The 21,838-nt window shown below is 43.4% G+C and overlaps 1 protein-coding gene across 5 annotated transcripts in view; it reads right to left on the bottom strand.

Annotated features, from left to right (window-relative positions):
- The window catches only part of LOC106591278 (B-cell receptor CD22), a 32,896-nt gene that overhangs the window by 9,609 nt on the left and 1,449 nt on the right, over positions 1-21,838 (bottom strand). The window contains exon 1 of one of the 5 annotated variants that reach the window (XM_082966642.1): positions 12,969-13,105. The exons of 3 other annotated variants lie outside the window; for them this stretch is intronic. The gene's annotated coding sequence lies outside the window, so the exon portion shown is untranslated. Of the gene's footprint in view, positions 1-11,463; positions 11,499-12,968; positions 13,106-21,838 lie in introns of those variants that run through there. One more of the 5 variants, XM_082966644.1, reaches the window with a different exon arrangement.

The raw sequence follows: 21,838 nt of genomic DNA, 5'->3' as shown, positions 1-21,838 counted from the left end.
CAAAAACCAAAACCACAGCTAAATGCAGCACTAACCTTTGATGATCTTCATCAGATGACACTCCTAGGACATTATGTTATACAATACATGCATGTTTTGTTCAATCAAGTACATATTTATATCAAAAACCAGCTATTTACATTAGCATGTGACGTTCAGAACTAGCATTCCCACCGAACACTTCCGGTGAATTTACTAAATTACTCACGATAAACGTTCACAAAAAACATAACAATTATTTAAAGAATTATAGATACAGAACTCCTTTATGCAATCGCGGTGTCCGATTTTAAAATAGCTTTTCGGTGAAAGCACATTTTGCAATATTCTGAGTAGATAGCTCGCCATCACGGGCTAGCTAATTTGACACCCACCAAGTTTGGTACTCACCAAACTCAGATTTACTATAAGAAAAATTGGATTACCTTTGCTGTTCTTCGTCAGAATGCACTCCCAGGACTTCTACTTCAACAACAAATGTTGGTTTGGTTCCAAATAATCCATAGTTATATCCAAATAGCGGCGTTTTGTTCGTGCGTTCAAGACACTATCCGAAGGGTAACGAAGGGTGACGCGCGGACGCGTATCGTGACAAAAAAAATCAAAATATTCCATTACCGTACTTCGAAGCATGTCAAACGCTGTTTAAAATCAATTTTTATCCGATTTTTCTCGTAAAAAAGCGATAATATTCCGACCGGGAGACGTCCTTTCCGTTCAAAGAGTCAAAATCTAAAATGGACTCTTCATGTGCACGCGCAAACCTGTCTCATTGTTCTCAGATCGACCACTTACCAAATGCGCTACTGTTTTTCAGCCATGGCCTGCAAAGTCATCATTCAACGTTCTGGCGACTTCTGTGTCACGTTACAGCAGAGATCCTCTGTAATGGATAGAGATAATCAAGAAGGGCAAGAAATTGTCAGACAGGGCACTTCCTGCATGGAATCGTCTCAGGTTTTGGCCTGCCAAATGAGTTCTGTTATACTCACAGACACCATTCAAACAGTTTTAGAAACTTTGGAGTGTTTGCTATCCAAAGCTAATAATTATATGCATATTCTCGTTTCTGGGCAGGAGTAATAATCAGATTAAATCGGGTACGTTTTTTATCCGGCTGTGAAAATACTGCCCCCTAGCCATAACAGGTTAAGCTCAAAGCCCTGGGTCTGAACCCTGCAATGTGCAACTGGGTCATGGACTTCCTGATGGGTGGCCCTGGTGAAGGTAGGAAACATCACCTCCAATTCACTGATCCTCCACACTGGAGCCCCACAAGGGTGCGTGCTCAGCCCCTCCTGTACTCCCTGTTCACCCATGACTGCGTGGCCAAGCACGCCTCCAACTCAATCATCAAGTTTGCAGATGACACAACAGTAATAGGCTTGATTACCAACGATGACGAGACAGCCTACAGAGATAAGGTGAGGGCTCTGGGAGCGTGGTGCCTGGAAAAGAACCTCTCACTCAACATCAACAAAACAAAGGACTTCAGGAAACAGGAAATCGTGGACTTCAGGAAACAGCAGAGGGCATACCCCCTTTTCTACATCGACGAGACCGCAGTGGAGAAGGTGGAAAGCTTCAAGTTCCTTGGTGTACACATCACTGATAAACTGAAATGGACCACCCACACAGACAGTGTGGTGAAGAATATGCAACAGAGCCTCTTCAACCTCAGGTGGCTAAAGAAATTTGGCTTGTCACCTAAAACCCTCTCAACATTTTACAGATGCCTGGTACTGCACCACCCGCAACCACAAGGCTCTCCGGAGGGTGCTGCGGTCTGCCCAACGCATTGCCAGGGTCAAGCTACCCACCCTCCAGGACACCTATAGCACCCGATGTCACAGGAAGGCCAAAAGGATCATCAAGGACATCAACCACCCGAGCCACTGCCTGTTCACCCCGCTATCATCCAGAAGGCGAGGTCAGTACATGTGCATCAAAGCTGGGACCAAGAGACTGAAAAACATCTTCTATCTTAAAGCCATCAGACTGTTAACCTGTTAGGGCTAGGGGGCAGTATTTACACGGTCGGATAAAAAACGTACCCGATTTAATCTGGTTATTACTACTGTCCAGAAACTAGAATATGCATATAATTATTGGCTTTGGATAGAAAACACCCTAAAGTTTGTAAAACTGTTTGAATGGTGTCTGTGAGTATAACAGAACTCATATGGCAGGCAAAAACCTGAGAAGATTCTGTACAGGAAGTGCCCTCTCTGACCATTCCTTGGGCTTCTTGACTCTTTTTATTGAAAACTTAGGATCTTTGCTGTAACGTGACACTTACTACGGCTCCCATAGAACCCGGGAAAAAGCTGAATGATGTCAAGGCAGCCCCTGGCTGAAAAACATTAGCGCCTTTGGTAAGTGGTCTATCAAAGGACAATGAGACTGAGGCGCGTGCACGAGGCGACCCCATGTTTTTATTTTCTCTCTCTTTGTACTAAAACACAGATTCCCGGTCGGAATATTATCGCTTTTTTACGAGAAAAATAGCATAAAAATTGATTTTAAACAGCGGTTGACATGCTTCGAAGTACAGTAATGGAATATTTAGACATTTTTTGTCACGAATTGCGCCATGCTCGTGACCCTTCTTTACACTTCGGATAGTGACTTGAACGCACGAACAAAACAGAGGATATTTGAACATAACTATGGATTATTTTGAACCAAACGAACATTTGTTATTGAAGTAGAAGTCCTGGGAGTGCATTCTGACGAAGAACAGCAAAGGTAATAACATTTTTCTTATATTAAATCTGACTTTGGTGAGGGCTAAACTTGGTGGGTGTCTAAATAGCTAGCCCTGTGATGCCGGGCTATCTACTGAGAATATTGCAAAATCTGCTTTCACCGAAAAGCTATTTTAAAATCGGACATAGCAAGTGCATAGAGGAGTTCTGTATCTATAATTCTTAAAATAATTGTTATGCTTTTTGTGAACGTTTATCGTGAGTAAACTCACTGGAAGTTTGCATGTGGTATGCTAGTTCTGAACGTCACATGCTAATGTAAAAAGCAGATTTTTGATATAAATATGAACTTGATTGAACAAAACATGCATGTATTGTATAACATAATGTCCTAGGTGTGTCATCTGATGAAGATCATCAAAGGTTAGTGCTGCATTTAGCTGTGGTTTGGGTTTATGTGACATTATATGCTAGCTTGAAAAATGGGTGTCTGATTATTTCTGGCTGGGTACTCTGCTGACATAATCTAAAAAAAAGCCTTTTTGAAGCCTTTTTGAAATCGGACAGTGTGGTTAGATTAACGAGAGTCTTGTCTTTAAAATGGTGTAAAATAGTCATATGTTTGAGAAATTGAAGTAATAGCATTTCTAAGGTATTTGAATAACGCGCCACAGGATTCCACTGGCTGTTACGTAGGTGGGACGATTTCGTCCCACCGAGCCCAGAGAGGTTAAACAGCCATCACTAGCACATTAGAGGCTGCTGCCTATAGGCATAGACTAGGAATCAGTGGTCACTTTAAGAAATGGAACACTACTCACTCTAATAATGTTTACATATCTGGTGTTACTCATCTCATACTTATATACTGTATTCTATACTATGGTATCTTAGTCAGTGAATAATCTTTACATATCTGGCATTACTCATCTCATGTGTATATACTGCTTTCTATACTATTCTACGGTATGTCATTCACTTAATAATGCTTACATATCTTGCATTAGTTCTCATATGTATAGACTGTTGTACTAAACTATTCACTGTATCTTAGTCCATTCCACTCTGACATCGCTCATCCATATGTATATAGTCTTAATTCATTCCTTCTTAGATGTGTGTGTATTGGGTATATGCTGTGTAATTTGTTAGATATTACTTGTTAGATATTACTGCACTGTCGGAGCTAAAGCACTAGCATTTCGCTACACCCGCAATAACATCTGCTAATCACATGCATGTGACCAATAACATTTGATTTGACAGGAAACCGAAACAATAATGCCTGGGGAAGGATCCAAAAGGAGTGACAGATATAGTGAAGGTAATCAGGGAGGTGATGGAGTCCAGGTGAGTCTGATGAGGCGCGTAATGATGGTGACAGGTGTGCGTAATAATGAGCAGCCTGGTGACCTAGAGCGCCGGAGAGGGAGTATACGTGACAGTACCCCCTCCGTGACACGCGGCCCCAGCCGCAGGACAACGGCCAAAGGGACAATCCCGGGGATCAGGAGTGGACCGGTCGCCTTTGCTGAGGTGCGGGAACCTGACGAGCCAGCTGAGCAGCGTGAACCTGACGAACTGGCTGAGGCGTGGGAACCTGACGAACCAGCTGAGGCGTGGGAACCTGACGAACCGGCTGAGGCGCGGGAACCTGACGAACCAGCTGAGGCGCGGGAACCTGGTGACCTAGAACGGCGGAGAGGGAGTATACTTGATGGTACCACCTCCTCAACACGTGGCTCCAGCCGCAGGACGCCGACCAAAGGGATGATTCCGGGGATCAGGAGTGGACCGGTCGCCTCTGCTGAGGCGCGGATACCTGACGAACCAGGTGAAGCTGGCTGTGGCGTGGGAGCCTGCCAAGCTTTTCTTCTTATTATTTTATTTTTTTACCTTTATTTAAAAAGGCAAGTCAGTTAAGAACAAATTCTTATTTACCATGACGGCCTAGGAACAGTGGGTTAACTGCCTTGTTCAGTGGCAGATTTTTACCTTGTCAACTCAGGGATTCAATCTAGCAACCTTGTGATTACTGGCCCAATGCTCTAACCATTAGGCTACCTGCCGCCCCAAGTCTTGTTAAGAAGCCTACCGAGTCTTGTTAACCTGGTGAGCTAGCTAAGGCATGAAAGCCTGACGAGCTAACGGAGGCATCCTCGGTAGCCTCGGCTACAGACATTTGTCCAGCCAACCAAGTACTGTGACCCTGACGAGCCGGCTGAGGCATCCTCAGTTGCTCCGGCAGCGGCACCCGGACCCGACCTCACCTTCCAACACCAAAAACACTCCCTCATGCTTCCCTTAGTTGAGGCGTTATTCTGTAACGGGAGTCGGGAAGCAAGTACAGGGAGTGAATATTTAATAAATAAACAAAACATAATACAAAACAAGAAACATGAACAAGACATGAAACTGAAACAGAAACAATAACGCCTGAGGAAGGAATCAAAGGGAGTGACAGATATAGGGAAGGTAATCAGGGAGGTGATGGAGTCCAGGTGAGTCTGATGAGGCGCTAGTGCGCATAACGACGGTGACAGGTGTGCGTAATAATGAGCAGCCTGGTGACCTAGAGCGCCGGAGAGGGAGTATACGTGACAATTTTTCTAAAGCTGTTTTATCTCAGAACCCCAAATATAGGATGATAAATGTTCCATCCTCTATGGTCCGTCAAGCTGTACAGCAGCCTAAAGACCACCAGGTTCAATGATAGTTTCCATCCCCAAGCTGTGAGGCAAAACCACAAGTGACTCACACACATACACACACGGCTAGACTTCGACTGTAGCTTCAGCCTGCAATACTGTATGAATGGTGAGGTCATTTGTCAGTCAGCATTTCAATGTATTTTTATACACAGATAAACTGAACCTTGGCTTGAACCTTGACCCTATTGAATTAAGGGACCGGGACCTTTCGGCAGAAACGCATCTTTGTATTACTGGCATACTCTACTATACTGATACATTTTTTATCATGCAATTGAATAAACTGAACTAAACTAAACACATGAAACCACAGTCCAGGGTCAGTATTCACAAAGTGTCTCAGAGTAGGAGAGCTGATCTGGGATCAGTTTAGCCTTTTAGATTATATGGAGGGGGAGTTTTTTTGTGTGTGTGTGTGTGGTGTTCATGTTTTCTGGTGTGTGGTGTTCATCTCTGATGGACCCACAACATTATAGGGTTTTTAAAATCAATACAGCCATAACAATTTACATACAAATATGTAATACTTAGATGTTGACTTATATCAATTACAAGCAATTTAGACAGCGTACATGGTTAATATTTGTCATTTACCTCTGCTAGACAGCATTTATCAATAAAAGCGCTATTCTTTTTTCTCATAAAATTTAATTTTTGTCAACAAAAATCTATTATAATCAAGGCATGGGTGGAATAAATTATGTTAATCTTGAACAAATATAAATGAAACAAGGTTTTCATCACTATTGATGTTTATTGCTTTGAACTAAACAACTTGGAAGGACAAACGATAAATGAGCCCCATTGAACACAAATTAAGGCCAGTCTACACACCACATGAGGGACAGAGTTTCACTGTGTGTATATTGCAAATGTATTTCTTGCACTTGATGCATATGTACTGTGTCTTCCTGTCTTTCTTTGGTCCACACACATCGCAGCGCTTCTTCTGTTTTCTTTTTATTTAACCTTTATTTGTTGGTACCGGCTGTAATCTACAATGATGAAAACACTTAGTTCAGGAATTTTACTAACATCTCACTCACTCGCTCGCTCACTCACTCACTCGCTCACTCGCTCGCTCACTCACATATATAGTTAGCACAGGGCAATGTAGGAGAGTCAGGCACACACACACAAATGCAACATCACTCACACTTACTTCCAGTATTGGAGTTGTTGGTTCTGTGGGTCGGCCGGATAGGGCACCAACATCCTCCTCCTGAATCCTCCCCACGATGGCTGCAAAAGCTGGGGTGTTTGGGATATGTTGCATCCTTTGGTTTAGAGGTTTTTCCAATGCCTTGCCCTGCTCCTCGAGAAAGAGCCGTCACCTCTGGAGCTTCCCTCTGTTCCAATCTGGGTTCAACGCCATACAGATGACAAACGCATTGTACGCCAAGATGTCCAAGACATTGAAAAATATCACAAGTAACCAGTGTAGGGCTTTTCTTTTGCAGCTGTAGCCAGTCACCAGCTTGTCTAAATTGTCTACCCCTCCTTTTGTGGCATTGTAATCCAATATAATGTCTGTTTTTCGATGTTCCTGGCCACAGATTCTACCATCCATATGTATCGTACTCATGAGTACAACATTTTTGTCTTTCTTCGGGACGCAGAACACTAGGGACGTGTCGGCCATGAACACAAACTTAGAGGAATTTATAGGCCTGTTCCGTGTATTCAACAGCTGAGGTGGGAGCTCTGGCTTGTTTATTTATACTGTTCCTGCCATCGTCAGCTTCCCCTTGAGGAGCTCCTGTCCCAGCTTGTGTGAAGTAAAAAAGTTATTGCATGTGAAGTCCCTGTGCCATGCCAGGACAACCCGCATCTCTTGGTTCTTCTCAGGGGATCCTCCATCTGGCTTCCCCATATACACTTGCAAGTTCCACACATATGCAGAAGCAGCATCACAGGCAGCACAGATCTTGATTCCATATTTTATGGGTTTAGACGGTATGTACTGCCTGAAGGGGCAGCGGCACCTAAATGGCATAAGCTGCTCATCAACAGTAACATTGGGCCGTGGGTTGTAAAACAGGGGAAGGCGGTCCACCCACTTGTCCCACACTGACCTGATTGCAGCTAGCTTGTCTCTTTGCCGCCGAGCTGGTCTGGTGTCTCGGTTATCGAAGCAGATAATCCTGGCAACAATGTGGAAGTTTTCTAGAGACATTGTTGGACTGAAAATGTATCTCTCAGTTTTTGCATCCCACAGGGATTCTGTGGATTCCCCATTGGATGTGAAAAAAACAGCAAGGATAAGAACCCCAAAGTATGTATGTAAATGAGTTTGGTACATCTCCTTCCATCTCTCTCCAAAAACACACCTTCCCTCCAAATTAGTGCAGTCCAGAATGATTTTCTGGATGGTGTCTGGGATGAACAGTTCAAAAGAAGACTTTATGTCCTGCACATGAGTAACTGCCATCCACGTCGGCCCTGGTTGCATCCTTATCACATTGGCAGCCATGTGGGGTGGCTCATTCCTTGTGCAAGAAGACCATTCAATTTCACAATTTTTTGACATCCATATTTCTTCTCCTGCAGGCTGCTGATGAGCTGGTTGCTGACGGGCTGGGGCTGGCTGCTGACGGACTGGTCCTGTGGCTGGCTGATGGTCAATCTCAACCTCTTCTTCCAACTCACTATCAGACTCCGAATTGACAGAGACATGATCCTCTTATTCTGAAAATTCTTCATCTTCCAAAGTGGAAGACGCTCCTTCCACACTAGCTTCTCTCTCTGCAAAAAAAAATGTCTATGGCCCTCTGAGCAGATATTATTTTGCTATACTGATTGATTGTAAGCAGCCACACATGCAAAGCTATTTATTTATTGTGTCCCTCCCCCAATTTGCACCTGGCTGGGGTAGAGTGAGGGAAAATACTATATATTTTTTTACAATTTATCGTAATAATGTATTGAAATAATGTGTTGTTATAACATTGTGCAGGTTCCTGCAAGACACTGTAGTTTCACACACTACAAAGGGTAAAGAGTGCAACAAAAGTGGGAGACATGCAGATAGGCAGGGAGACAGACAGGTTCTTGGTGCTATGTTGAAACAGCAGGCCCGGAGATGAGGAAGAGGCCTAAACCTTTTTGTTTAATTTTTACTTGTTTTCACCTACAGTGGACCTGAACACCACATATGTAATATAAATATGTTGGGGGTCCAGTGGACCTGAACACCACATATGTAATATAAATATGTTGGGGGTCCAGTGGACCTGAACACCACATATGTAATATAAATATGTAGGGGGTACAGTGGACCTGAACACCACATATGTAATATAAATGTGTAGGGGGGTCCAGTGGATCTGAACACCACATATGTAATATAAATGTGTAGGGGGGTCCGATGGACCTGAACACCACATATGTAATATAAATGTGTAGGGGGGTCCAGTGGATCTGAACACCACATATGTAATATAAATGTGTAGGGGGGTCCGATGGACCTGAACACCACATATGTAATATAAATGTGTAGGGGGGGTCCGATGGACCTGAACACCACATATGTAATATAAATGTGTAGGGGGGGTCCAGTGGACCTGAACACCACATATGTAATATAAATGTGTAGGGGGGTCCAGTGGATCTGAACACCACATATGTAATATAAATGTGTAGGGGGGTCCGATGGACCTGAACACCACATATGTAATATAAATGTGTAGGCGGGTCCGATGGACCTGAACACCACATATGTAATATAAATGTGTAGGGGGGGGTCCAGTGGACCTGAACACCACATATGTAATATAAATGTGTAGGGGGGTCCAGTGGACCTGAACACCACATATGTAATATAAATGTGTAGGGGGGGTCCAGTGGACCTGAACACCACATATGTAATATACATGTGTAGGGGGTGCACAGTGTGCACTCAATGAAAATGTGTTCTTTTACATGTTCTTCACAGAAAATGAGTCAAGGCCAATGACTCTCAGGTTGAAAAAAAATATTAATTATATCATTTTTCTTTAGAAAACATTGAAAACGGGTCCTAAACATCACACAAGCTTTAAAGGGTAGAGGAGCTTTAATATTGCACATAGATTGTGGGTTCTATCAATGTAATTGTCTGCATTATTTCCAATCCCCCATATATGTATATATATATATATATATTTTTTTTTTTGTAAATATATATATATTCATTATTATATACTGCTCCAAAAAATAAAGGGAACACTTAAACAACACAATGTAACTCCAAGTCAATCACACTTCTGTGAAATCAAACTGTCCACTTAGGAAGCAACACTGATTGACAATAAATTTCACATGCTGTTGTGCAAATGGAATAGACAACCGGTGGAAATTATAGACAATTAGCAAGACACCCCCAATAAAGGAGTGGTTCGGCAGGTGGTGACCACAGACCACTTCTCAGTTCCTATGCTTCCTGGCTGATGTTTTGGTCACTTTTGAATGCTGGCGGTGCTTTCACTCTAGTGGTAGCATGAGACGGAGTCTACAACCCACACAAGTGGCTTAGGTAGTGCAGCTCATCCAGGATGGCACATCAATGCGAGCTGTGGCAAGAAGGTTTGCTGTGTCTGTCAGCGTAGTGTCCAGAGCATGGAGGCGCTACCAGGAGACAGGCCAGTACATCAGGAGACGTGGAGGAGGCCGTAGGAGGGCAACAACCCAGCAGCAGGATCGCTACCTCCGCCTTTGTGCAAGGAGGAGCAGGAGGAGCACTGCCAGAGCCCTGCAAAATGACCTCCAGCAGGCCACAAATGTGCATGTGTCTGATCAAACGGTCAGAAACAGACTCCATGAGGGTGGTATGAGGGCCCGACGTCCACAGGTGGGGGTTGTGCTTACAGCCCAACACCGTGCAGGACGTTTGGCATTTGCCAGAGAACACCAAGATTGGCAAATTCGCCACTGGCGCCCTGTGCTCTTCACAGATGAAAGCAGGTTCACACTGAGCACATGTGACAGACGTGACAGAGTCTGGAGACGCCGTGGAGAACGTTCTGCTGCCTGCAACATCCTCCAGCATGACCGGTTTGGCGGTGGGTCAGTCATGGTGTGGGGTGGCATTTCTTTGAGGGGCCGCACAGCCCTCCATGTGCTCGCCAGAGGTAGCCTGACTGCCATTAGGTACCGAGATGAGATCCTCAGACCCCTTGTGAGACCATATGCTGGTGCGGTTGGCCCTGGGTTCCTCCTAATGCAAGACAATGCTAGACCTCATGTGGCTGGAGTGTGTCAGCAGTTCCTGCAAGAGGAAGGCATTGATGCTATGGACTGGCCCGCCCGTTCCCCAGACCTGAATCCAATTGAGCACATCTGGGACATCATGTCTCGCTCCATCCACCAACGCCATGTTGCACCACAGACTGTCCAGGAGTTGGCGGATGCTTTAGTCCAGGTCTGGGAGGAGATCCCTCAGGAGACCATCTGCCACCTCATCAGGAGCATGCCCAGGCATTGTAGGGAGGTCATACAGGCACGTGGAGGCCACACACACTACTGAGCCTCATTTTGACTTGTTTTAAGGACATTACATCAAAGTTGGATCAGCCTGTAGTGTGGTTTTCCACTTTAATTTTGAGTGTGACTCCAAATCCAGACCTCCATGGGTTGATAAATTGGATTTCCATTGATTATTTTTGTGTGATTTTGTTGTCAGCACATTCAACTATGTAAAGAAAAAAGAATTGAATAAGATTATTTCATTCATTCAGATCTAGGATGTGTTATTTTAGTGTTCCCTTTATTTTTTCGAGCAGTGTATATTTAAACATTTAAATATATTTGTATTCTTTATCATTTTCTCCTAACCCTTCCACCCCTCCCCTAATTGAAGTAAGCTAATGGACAACAATTCTTAGTTCAGCACTCCTACTCTGAGACACTTTATGAATACTGGCCCTGATGTAACAACCAAAACACAGGTCAAAACATAACAAAAAGTAAAGGATACAGTAAGTCTTACCCTCAAATATATGATAAGTTACAACAACAAAAAACACAACCAAAAAACTATATTTCAAGATATCGCCAAGCGTACTTACAGAGTGAAGTGAAGGGGAGGGGTCTTGTACTGTGAGCCAAGTTACTGTCAGTTAGTGTGAATTCTGTGGTTGACACATATTTAACTGTCCCTTTTCTTCCTCTTTAAGTCATTAACACGCATGATGACCAGACCAGCATGTCAGAAAAGGGATATCACTGTATTTCAATAGAAATTGTGCAACAGACTGCATATCTATTGGCCTTTCTTTTTGAGGAGTGGGACTACATTTCTTTTATTAGCTAAATGTGTCATATTTTCAATGTGATATTTTGACTACACAGAGAACCATTTAAACAATGTGTCGACTACAGAAGGCTTGGTGCGGTTACAAGGTGATTTGTGACACACGCTCACACACACATACACACACAGGCCCATTAGTTCCAGTTAAAGAAAATCTTAACCCTACAGCATACAATGACATTCTATATGATTCTGTGGTTCCAACTTTGTGGCAATAGTTTGGGGAAGGCCCTTTCCTGTTTCAGCATGACAATCCCCCTGTGCACAAAGCAAGGTCCCATACATAAATGGTTTGTCGAGATTGGTGTGGGAGAAGTGTACTTTGCTGTACAGAGCGCTGACATCACCCCCATCGAACACCTTTGGGATGAATTGAAACGCCGACTGCAAGCCAGGCCTAATCGCCCAACCTCGGTCCTTGACCTCACTAATCGTCTTGTGGCTGAATGTAAGCAAGTCACACAGCAATGTTCCAACATCTAGTGGAAAGCCTTCTCAAAAGAGGGTAGGCTGCATTAATACTTCATATTAATGCTCATGATTTTTGAATGAGATATTCGACGAGCAGGTGTCCACATACTTTTGGTCATGTAGTGTAGGTACCCTGTACACACACAGAGCATCTGTATCGAAGGCCCATAAGGCCCATAGAGTCCATATCAACGTCTAGAGAGCTGGTTGTTATGGATGTAGAAAAGTTAAAACACATCCTACACAGTATAGATGTCAACACTACTCCCTATCAGTCTGGTCCTGAAGGGCCCTCAGATAAATCCACTGTGTGTCTCTCTCTCTCACACACACACACACACACACACACCTACAAACAAATACAGAAAACATCTGTAGGAAGGCCAAAAAGGCCATCAACGTCTAGAGAGCTGGTTGTTATGGATGTAGAAACGTTAAAACACACATCCTACACAGTATAGATGTCAACCCTACTCCCTATCAGTCTGGTCCTGAAGGGCCCTCAGATAAATACACTATGTCACACACACATGGGCGCGAACACAAACACACACACTGCAGTGTTACAATGTTTGTTTGCATATCTTTTTTACCCTGGTTATTCATTTCATCCCTAAGTAGATCAACACTCCTACACTGAGACACTTTATGAGCACTGGCCCTGATGGAACAACCAAAACACAGGTCAAAACATAAGAAGTAAATGATACATTACCCTCAAGTATATGTCTAATGACTAAATAGAAATAACCAGAAACTATATTTCAAGATATTGTCAAGAGTACTTACAGAGTGAAGTGAAGGGGAGAGGTCTTGTACAGTGAGTCAACTGACTGGTAGTGAGTGGGAACTGTCATTTATGTGGTTGTATGTGATTGAGACATATTTAAAGTAGTCAGGGCAAAAGTAGCTGATACAGAACTGTCCTTTCCTTCCTCTTTAAGACATTAACATGCATGACGTAGAGACCAGTGTGTCAGAGAAGGAAGTTTACTGTATTAGAGTGGGCCCTACATTTCCACTTTCTATTCAATACAGAACCATGTTAACAATATGTTGACTATTCTATTTGGAATGTTTATAATATCTTAGAATGTGTTGCCCTGTCCCTCTGAGGTCTACATGGAACAGGTCAAAGTTCCATTTACATTTGGTCAGTTCCATGATGTCATTCATTCTATTCCACAAACACATTCAATTTACACTCATCATCAGCTGTATCAAAGTGGTACTGAAGGTTCCAGTGTTCTAGACTAGAGCGCTCCCTACTGGCATCTCAACATTACTGCACCATCCTAATAATAATGTCCTCAATAATGTTGGACTAATAACAACATTACAAACTGACAATACATCAGATAGAATGGTGAAACACAACACTGGCTACTTGACAAAGTCACATTTAATCACAAACACTGATGTCTATAGTAGTACAACATGCCACTATCATATTACGTCCATATACTGTATAGACTAATGTAGCCTGTTATCCATATATAGTCTAATGTAGCCTGTTATCCATATATAGTCTAATGTAGCCTGTTATCCATATATAGTCTAATGTAGCCTGTTATCCATATATAGTCTAATGTAGCCTGTTATCCATATATAGTCTAATGTAGCCTGTTATCCATATATAGTCTAATGTAACCTGTTATCCATATATAGTCTAATGTAGCCTGTTATCAATATGTAGTCTAATGTAGCCTGTTATCCATATATAGACTAATGTAGCCTGTTATCCATATATAGTCTAATGTAGCCTGTTATCCATATATAGTCTAATGTAGCCTGTTATACTATATATAGTCTAATGTAGCCTGTTATCTATATATAGTCTAATGTAGCCTGTTATCCATATATAGTCTAATGTAGCCTGTTGTCCATATACTATTCTGTGAATATAAAGTGTTAATGAAGTACATTCAGTATAATGTCCATATAAAGAACTCTGATATGGTTCAGGCTGTAGATGTCTATGGATGACAGGAAGGTGATGCTGAGTCAGTTCATCTAATCCAACAAAACTTACTTGCAGTGCAGAGAAATAAGAAGTATCCTACTGAAAGTGAATTCTGGGGTTGACACATTTTAAAAGTAGCCTAAATGGGCGTTAAGACATTAACATGCATAAACAGCATGTCAGAAAAGGGTAACATTTCTTTTGAGGAGTGGACCTACATTTTTTAAAGAGGCAAAATGTGACCCATTCCCATCACTCCTCATCAGCTGCATCAAAGTGGTACAGAAGGTTCCAGTGTTCTAGACTAGAGCTCTCCCTACTGGCATCTCAACATTACTGCAGCCTCCATTCCTCATATGATGTACTCATTCATTTGGGGAAGTAATAAGAATACATTGAATGGAGGGTGTTCCTTCATTCCAGCCAATACAATGTCTCTATCCTCCTGTATCTCTGCCCACCAGCCTCCTCTGTTGTACAGTACTGGTAGTAGCTTTATCAAGCAGAGGCATCAATGAACATCACCACAGCCTGCTGTATTGACTGTGTAGCGTATTTTAGTCTGCTGTCCATAAATAATGCCATTATCAGACTCAACAATCCGAAGCAATTTACAGTCGTCTGCATACATTTTACATATGGGTGGTCCTGGTAACCAAACCCATTACGTTGCAGGTGCCATGTTCTACCAACTGAGCTACAGAGAACAATATTCTGTATAGTCTAATGTTTCACATGTTTCTCACTGTGTCTCATGTTAATACTACTCCTAAACACAACCCACCATCACTGTGTCTCATGTTAATACTACTCCTAAACACAACCCACCATCACTGTGTCTCATGTTAATACTACTCCTAAACAGAACCCACCATCACTGTGTCTCATGTTAATACTACTCCTAAACACAACCCACCATCACTGTGTCTCATGTTAATACTACTCCTAAACACAACCCACCATCACTGTCTAATGTTAATACTACTCCTAAACACAACCCACCATCACTGTGTCTCATGTTAATACTACTCCTAAACACAACCCACCATCACTGTGTCTCATGTTAATACTACTCCTAAAGCTCTTACGAAGTATCCACTCAATCACTTTTACTGTCACTCTTACTTTATGCCATTTTCAAAATGTCTCCACAACAATCTATTGCTCTCAGAGCTCTTAAAATAGCAAGCACAAGTCTTCATGTAAAACCACATGTACAACGTACATCGCATAAGATATAGCTCAGTATTTGTCAAGGGTGCCAATAATTTTGGTCGTGACTGTATATGCCACAATCCAATTAATATGTAAAAATACATTTACACTCACACACACAGAAACAGACACATAACCCGCACACACACACACAGTTATACTTGACCCTGTTTTACTTTGACAGTGAACTTGACCCAATTGAATGGAGATCTGGGTATTACTGGCATACTCTACTGATCATGTTTTAAACATGTAATTGAATAAACTGAACTAAACTAAACACATGAAACCACAGTCCAGGGTCAGTATTCACAAAGTGTCTCAGAGTAGGAGAGCTGATCTGGGATCAGTTTAGCCTTTTAGATCATAATGACATGGACCGTCTGAGACACTTTCTGAATACAGGCCCTGATGTAACAACCAAAACACAGTTCAATATAAACCAACAAGTACAAATATACAGGAATGGCTAAAAACAAAAACTATATTCCAAGATATCGTCAAGGGTACTTACTTACTGTCACTGCGTGGAAATAAGAAGTAGTCTACTGTAAGTATTAGTAGAAGCAGGAGTAGCCTAAGTGTGAGTTCTGTGGTTGACACATTTAAAAGTAGCCTTGTCAGGGCATTAACATGCAGCAACAGCATGTCACATAAGGGATGTTACTGTATGGTCTAAAGTCAGCATACTGTAGTTGCATTTCTTTATTTCAGGAGTGGGCCTACATGTTTTACAAGAGACAAAATGTGACCCATACCCATTACTCCTCATCAGCTGGTACTGAAGGTTCCAGAACAGATGAAAGGGGAGTATCTTTGGTACCAGTGTTCTAGACTAGAGCTCTCCCTACTGACATCTCAACATTACTGCAGCTTCCAGGCTTCACATGTCCCTACTAGTCCGATGAAAATATACAAAATAGAAGGTAGAAAATGTCAAAAATATATATAGAATAAAACAGTCATGCACGTAAAAATACTGTGTTATTGGGACTTAATGTTGAACTGGCATTTGAATTGAGCGAATTAGTGAGCTCAGCTAGCTAGTTAGCTACATGAAGCTGCATGTATTCAGCGATAAGAAAGCATTTTTGTGCATCACACAGCTACTCTGAATGGACTGGATTGTGAACAATACGATGCGCTGCCACTGAATTACAGCAAGACCCCATAGTTAGCTAGTGAGCTAGCTAGTTAGCTCACGTTTAGCTATCAACATTAGCTAGCTAAATACAACAGACAACAGTGAGCTGTCATTATGCCAAGGCCAAGGCAAGCTGCTCTGAATTTCCAGTGTGTGCTTGTGTGAAAGAGATGTCTTCAGCTCACTGATCTTCAGAACAATGGACCCAAAGTGAACCCTGACATGTATATAGCTAAGTCTGTCTGTCTGTCTGGGATTATTGTGTCCCATTGTGTCTGCATGATGCGTTTTTTTTAAATGACAATGATTAATCTTTCATGTAATTGGTTATTGCTGCTTCGTTATCTTTTTTGGGGGGATTTTTAAAATATATTTTTTTACTATTTTCTTATTTAAAAACAACTGCATAGTTAGTTAAGAGCTAATAAGGGCTTGTCATTAACCTTTTTACAGTAAGGTCTACAGCTGTTGTATTTGGAGCATGTGATTTGATTTGGACAATTTGATTTGATTTGTGTGTTTAGGTACTGGACATTGCTCCCTCTGACACTGGGTTTCTGAACCTCTAAAAGTCTGAGCCGTTTGGGGTGTGTGGGGGGGTTCTACTAGCTGACAAATGGAATTGTTTTAAGGTGGTCATACCATGGATTATTTAGCTATTTGATTTTGAATTGTAGTACCTCTTTAGGTAAAAAAATAAAATACTTAAAAATGATTTGATAAAATATAGAATTTGTCCTTTACTGCTATAGCCCATAGCAGTAACACATTGAAATACACATTCATAAATGGCAAAAAAAGACAGTGACAAAATGTCTAATAAGAACTGAAGTGTCCTATATCTAGGAAATATAACAAAGATCAGGACACTATATATTCAAAAGGATGTGAACACCCCTTCAAATTAGTGGATTAGGCTATAACACCCGTTGCTGACAGATGTATAAAATCGAGCAATCGCCATAAACAAACATTGGCAGTAGAATGGCCTTACTGAAGAGCTCAGTTACTTTCAACATGGCACCTTCATAGGATGCCACCTTTACAACAAGTCAGTTTGTAAAATGTCTGCCCTGCTAGAGCTGCCCTGGTCAACTGTGCTGTTATTGTGAAGTGGTAACGTCTAGGAGCAACAACGGCTCAGCTGCGAAGTGGTAGGCCACACAAGACGGACCACCGAGTGCTGAAGTACCTAGCATGTAAAAAAAAAATGTGTGTCCTTGGCTGCAACACTCACTACCGAATTCCGAACTGCTGCTGGAAGCAAAATGAGCTTCATGAAATGGAATTCCATGGTCGAGCAGCCGCACACAAGCTTAACATCACCATGTGCAATGCCAAGCGTCGGCTGGAGTAGTGTAAAGCTTGCCGCCATTGGACTCTGGAGCAGTGGAAAAGCATTCTCTGGAGTGATGAATCACTCTTCACCATCTGGCAGTCAGACGGATGAATCTGGGTTTGGCAGGGATCTTTTTCATGGTTCAGGCTAGATCCCTTAGTTCCAGTGAAGAGAGATCTTAACTTTAATGATATTCTATACGATTCTGTGCTTCCAACTTTGTGGCAATAGTTTGGGGAAGACACTTTCCTGTTTCAGCATGACAATGCCCCCGTGTACAAAGCAAGGTCAATAGAGAAATGGTTTGTCAAGATCAGTGTGGAAGATCTTGAATGGCCTGCACAGAGCCCAGACCTCAACCCCATCAAAAACCTTTTGGATGAATTGGAACACCGACTGCAAGCCAGGCCTAATCGCCCAACATCAGTGCCCAACCTCACTAATGCTCTTGTGGCTGAATGGATACAAGTCCCCTCAGTAATGTTCCAACATCTAGTGGAAAGCCTTCCCAGAAGAGTGGAGGTTGTTATAGTAGCAATGCACAACACATCAGCTGTATGTGACCAGGCGAAAAAACCTTTCCAAGCCAAACCACTACACACACCCTATATCGTTGTCACCATATTAGCTAAAGTAACGTCATAGTCAGAATAGCTAATAGAACTAAAGCGCTAGTAAACCCGCTATAATCATGAGGTAACGTTACAGTTTACAGTCAGTAGTAAGCAGTTACACCGGCGAGCCCCGGTGGCAATAAATTAGTAAAACCAAAGCTTACCTTGACATGGAAGACTTCCAGTGTTGTGTTGGATAGTCATAGCCAGCTAGCTAACATAGCATCCCTCTGTTTGAGCAGGGTGTTTGAGTAGGCTAAACTAGATAGCTGCATTTGCTAGCTAAGTAAGTGAAAGTGAAAACAAAATACAAAATCTCTCTATCTCGCTCTTGATTCTTCTTCATTTTGGAAGTACTGTGTTTGTTCAAAACTGTTCAACTATTGTCTTTCTCTCTCTTTGAGTCAACTACTCACCACATTGTGTGCACTGCAGTGATATTTATCTGTAGCTTATGCTTTCAGTACTAGATTCATTCTCTGATTGGGTGGACAACATGTGTCACGTTCACTGTCCTCAAACTCCCTGTCATAAATAAACCAAGGCGCAGCGTGCCGGTAATTCCACATGCTTTATTTTACGTGAAACTGAACAAAACGATAAACAGAAATGACAGTGACGCAACTGAGGCGCACACAAAACACTCACAGAAAGAATAATTACCCACAACTACAGGTGGGGAAAAGGCTGCCTAAGTATGATTCCTAATCAGAGACAACGATAGACAGCTGCCTCTGATTAGGAACCATACTCGGCCAAAGAAATACATGACATAGAATGCCCACCCCACATCACACCCTGACCTAACCAAAATAGAGGAAATAAAACGTCTCTCTCAGGTCAGGGCGTGACAGTATCCGCACCGTTCATCCGTTCATCCGCACCGTTTCACCCACCCTGAGCTCAGGTAAGTATTTTGCTGATTTGTCATAGATGAACTTGGAGACCTGTCTTCTGTGACGGAGCTTCACCTGACACCACACACATCTGTCACCACACATGGCTCCAGGAAAGTGCTGGCTACTGGCAGAGCTGCTTTTAAGCGCCGTGCCATGAGGCGCTTGTCCGGGCTGCTATCCATGCCTTCTGTCGGGGTATTGCACCACTGCAGGATTGCTTTCCAGGCATCTTTGCCCTCTCGCAGAGCTTTTTTTGCAGAGGTTCTTTGCGATTTTGACTGCGGACTCCGCCTTCCCATTAGCTTTTGGGTGTCGTGGTGATAAAGTGACGTGCTCGAATTCCCATTCTGCAGCAAATTTTTGGAACTCAACTCCGGAGAATTGGGGTCCATTGTCTGAAATTACCCTATCTGGCTGGCCATAGCGGGCAAACTGAGCCTTGCAGCGTTTGATCGTTGTCTCTGCTGAGAGGTCGGGGAGGAGGTCAATCTCCCAGAAGTCTGAGTAATGTTCGACTACCAGCAGAAAGTCTTTGCCACTGTGCTGGAAGAGATCTAGACTTACTATCTGCCAAAGGCGCATCGGTAGCTCGTGGGACATCATCGTCTCTCTCTGTTGCTCAATGGCATATTCATTGCAGATTGTGCATTTACTGACATAGTCTTTGATTTCACTCTGCATTCCTGGCCAATACAGTGTGTCACGTGCTTGTCTGTAACAGGCCTCACCTCCTATGTGACTTGAGTGCACGTGCGCCAACATCTCAAGGCGCAGAGACCGGGGAATAACGACTCTCTGACCCTTGAATATTACTCCGTTTTGAACACTGAGCTCCTCTTTGACTGGCCAATAATCTCTGACGGCTAAAGCAGTTTCTTCCTTGCAGTCGGGCCAGCCCATCAGAATCACAGACCTCAATGCCTGGAGTTGCTCGTCCCTGTCTGTGTGCTGTCTGATTTGTATAAGGCGCTGGTCCGTGACATTGAGGTAGTCAGCCTGGTTGATGTGTTCAACATCCACTTGCTCTGTTTGTAAGCTGCACACTGCGTGTCGTTCGTGCATGGAGCGTGTGTGAGTGCCTGATGTAGTAGCCCTGCTGAGCGTGTCACTCACATACATCTCTGGCCCTGGCTTATACACCACCTTGAGGTTGTAGTTTTGTAGGGCCAGTAGCATGCTCTGCAGTCGTTTCGGGGCATTCAGGAGAGGCTTGCTGAATATAGCAATAAGGGGCTTGTGATCTGTCTCTGTGGTAATATTGTCGCGCCCGTACAGGTAGTGGTGGAAGCGTTGGCATGCAAACACAATGCTGAGGCACTCCTTCTCTATCTGGGCATAGTTCTGCTCTGTTGGGGTGAGTGCCCTAGAGGCGAATGCCACAGGCTGGCCCTCCTGCATGAGGCAACAGCCAAGTCCATACTGGCTTGAGTCACTCTGAATCGTGACAGGTTTTGACACATCGTAGTATCGCAGTACAGGTGTCTGGGTGACCAGTTGTTTTATTTCCCTCACCGCTGCGTCATGTTTTGGGAGCCAATGCCAGATGGTGTCCTTGTCCATGAGCCTCCTTAGTGGCTCACACACTTCAGAGAACCGCGGTAGGAACTTGGCCAGGTAGGTGACGGATCCGACGAAGCGCTGCACTCCCTTCACGTCAGATGGGTGGGGCATTTCCAAGACAGCCTTCACTTTTTCAGGATCAGCCTTCAATCCGGTGGAGGACAAGATGTGCCCATGAAAGCGGACCTCTGGCACTTTAAACTGCAGCTTTTTTATGCTTAGCCTTAGCTTGACCTGTCTACATCTGACCATCAGGGCCAGCAGCTTGGCGTCATGGTCACATTCTGCCTCCTCATCACTGTCCCCACAGCCGACTACGAGGATGTCATCTGCTATGGGTTCCACGCCACTGAGTCCCATCAACAGCTCATGCTGTTTCCGCTGATACACCTCTGGAGCCACGGAGACACCAAACGGGAGCTTCAACCACCTCTTCCTGCCCCGGGGTGTCCAAAAGGTGGGCATGTAGCTGCTGGGCTTGTCGAGCTTGCACTGCAGGAAGGCATCTCTGGCGTCCACGAGCGTGAAGACTCTGGCCTTTGGGAGCTTGTAAAGAACATCCTCCAACGTGGGCATAATGTAATGTGAGCGTCGCAGAGCCCGGTTGAGGTGTTTAGGATCAATGCATATCCGTAGCTTGTCTGGTTTCTTGACGATGACCATATTACTTATCCAGTCTGTAGGCTCGGTGACGGATATCATGTGGCCATCTGCTTCGTATTTGTCAAGTTGAGCCTTTGTAGCTGCTTTCATGGCCACTGGTACATTGCGGGGTGCACACTGGACACGCGGGATTGCTGCGTCCAACTCAAAGTGGACTTCGTCGGGAACTGACTCGACCGGTGCGTTGAAGACATCATGGTACTTGCTTAGGAGTGTCTCCTTAATCAGGGGCCCAGCCTGGACTTTGTCTATAATGTTAAGA

The sequence above is a fragment of the Salmo salar genome, chromosome 02 (genome assembly GCF_965601325.2).
Source record: "Salmo salar chromosome 02, fSalSal1, whole genome shotgun sequence".
Lineage (NCBI taxonomy): Eukaryota > Metazoa > Chordata > Actinopteri > Salmoniformes > Salmonidae > Salmo > Salmo salar.
Note: the sequence above shows the minus strand (reverse complement) of the source record. Positions and strands in the feature narration are given on the sequence as shown.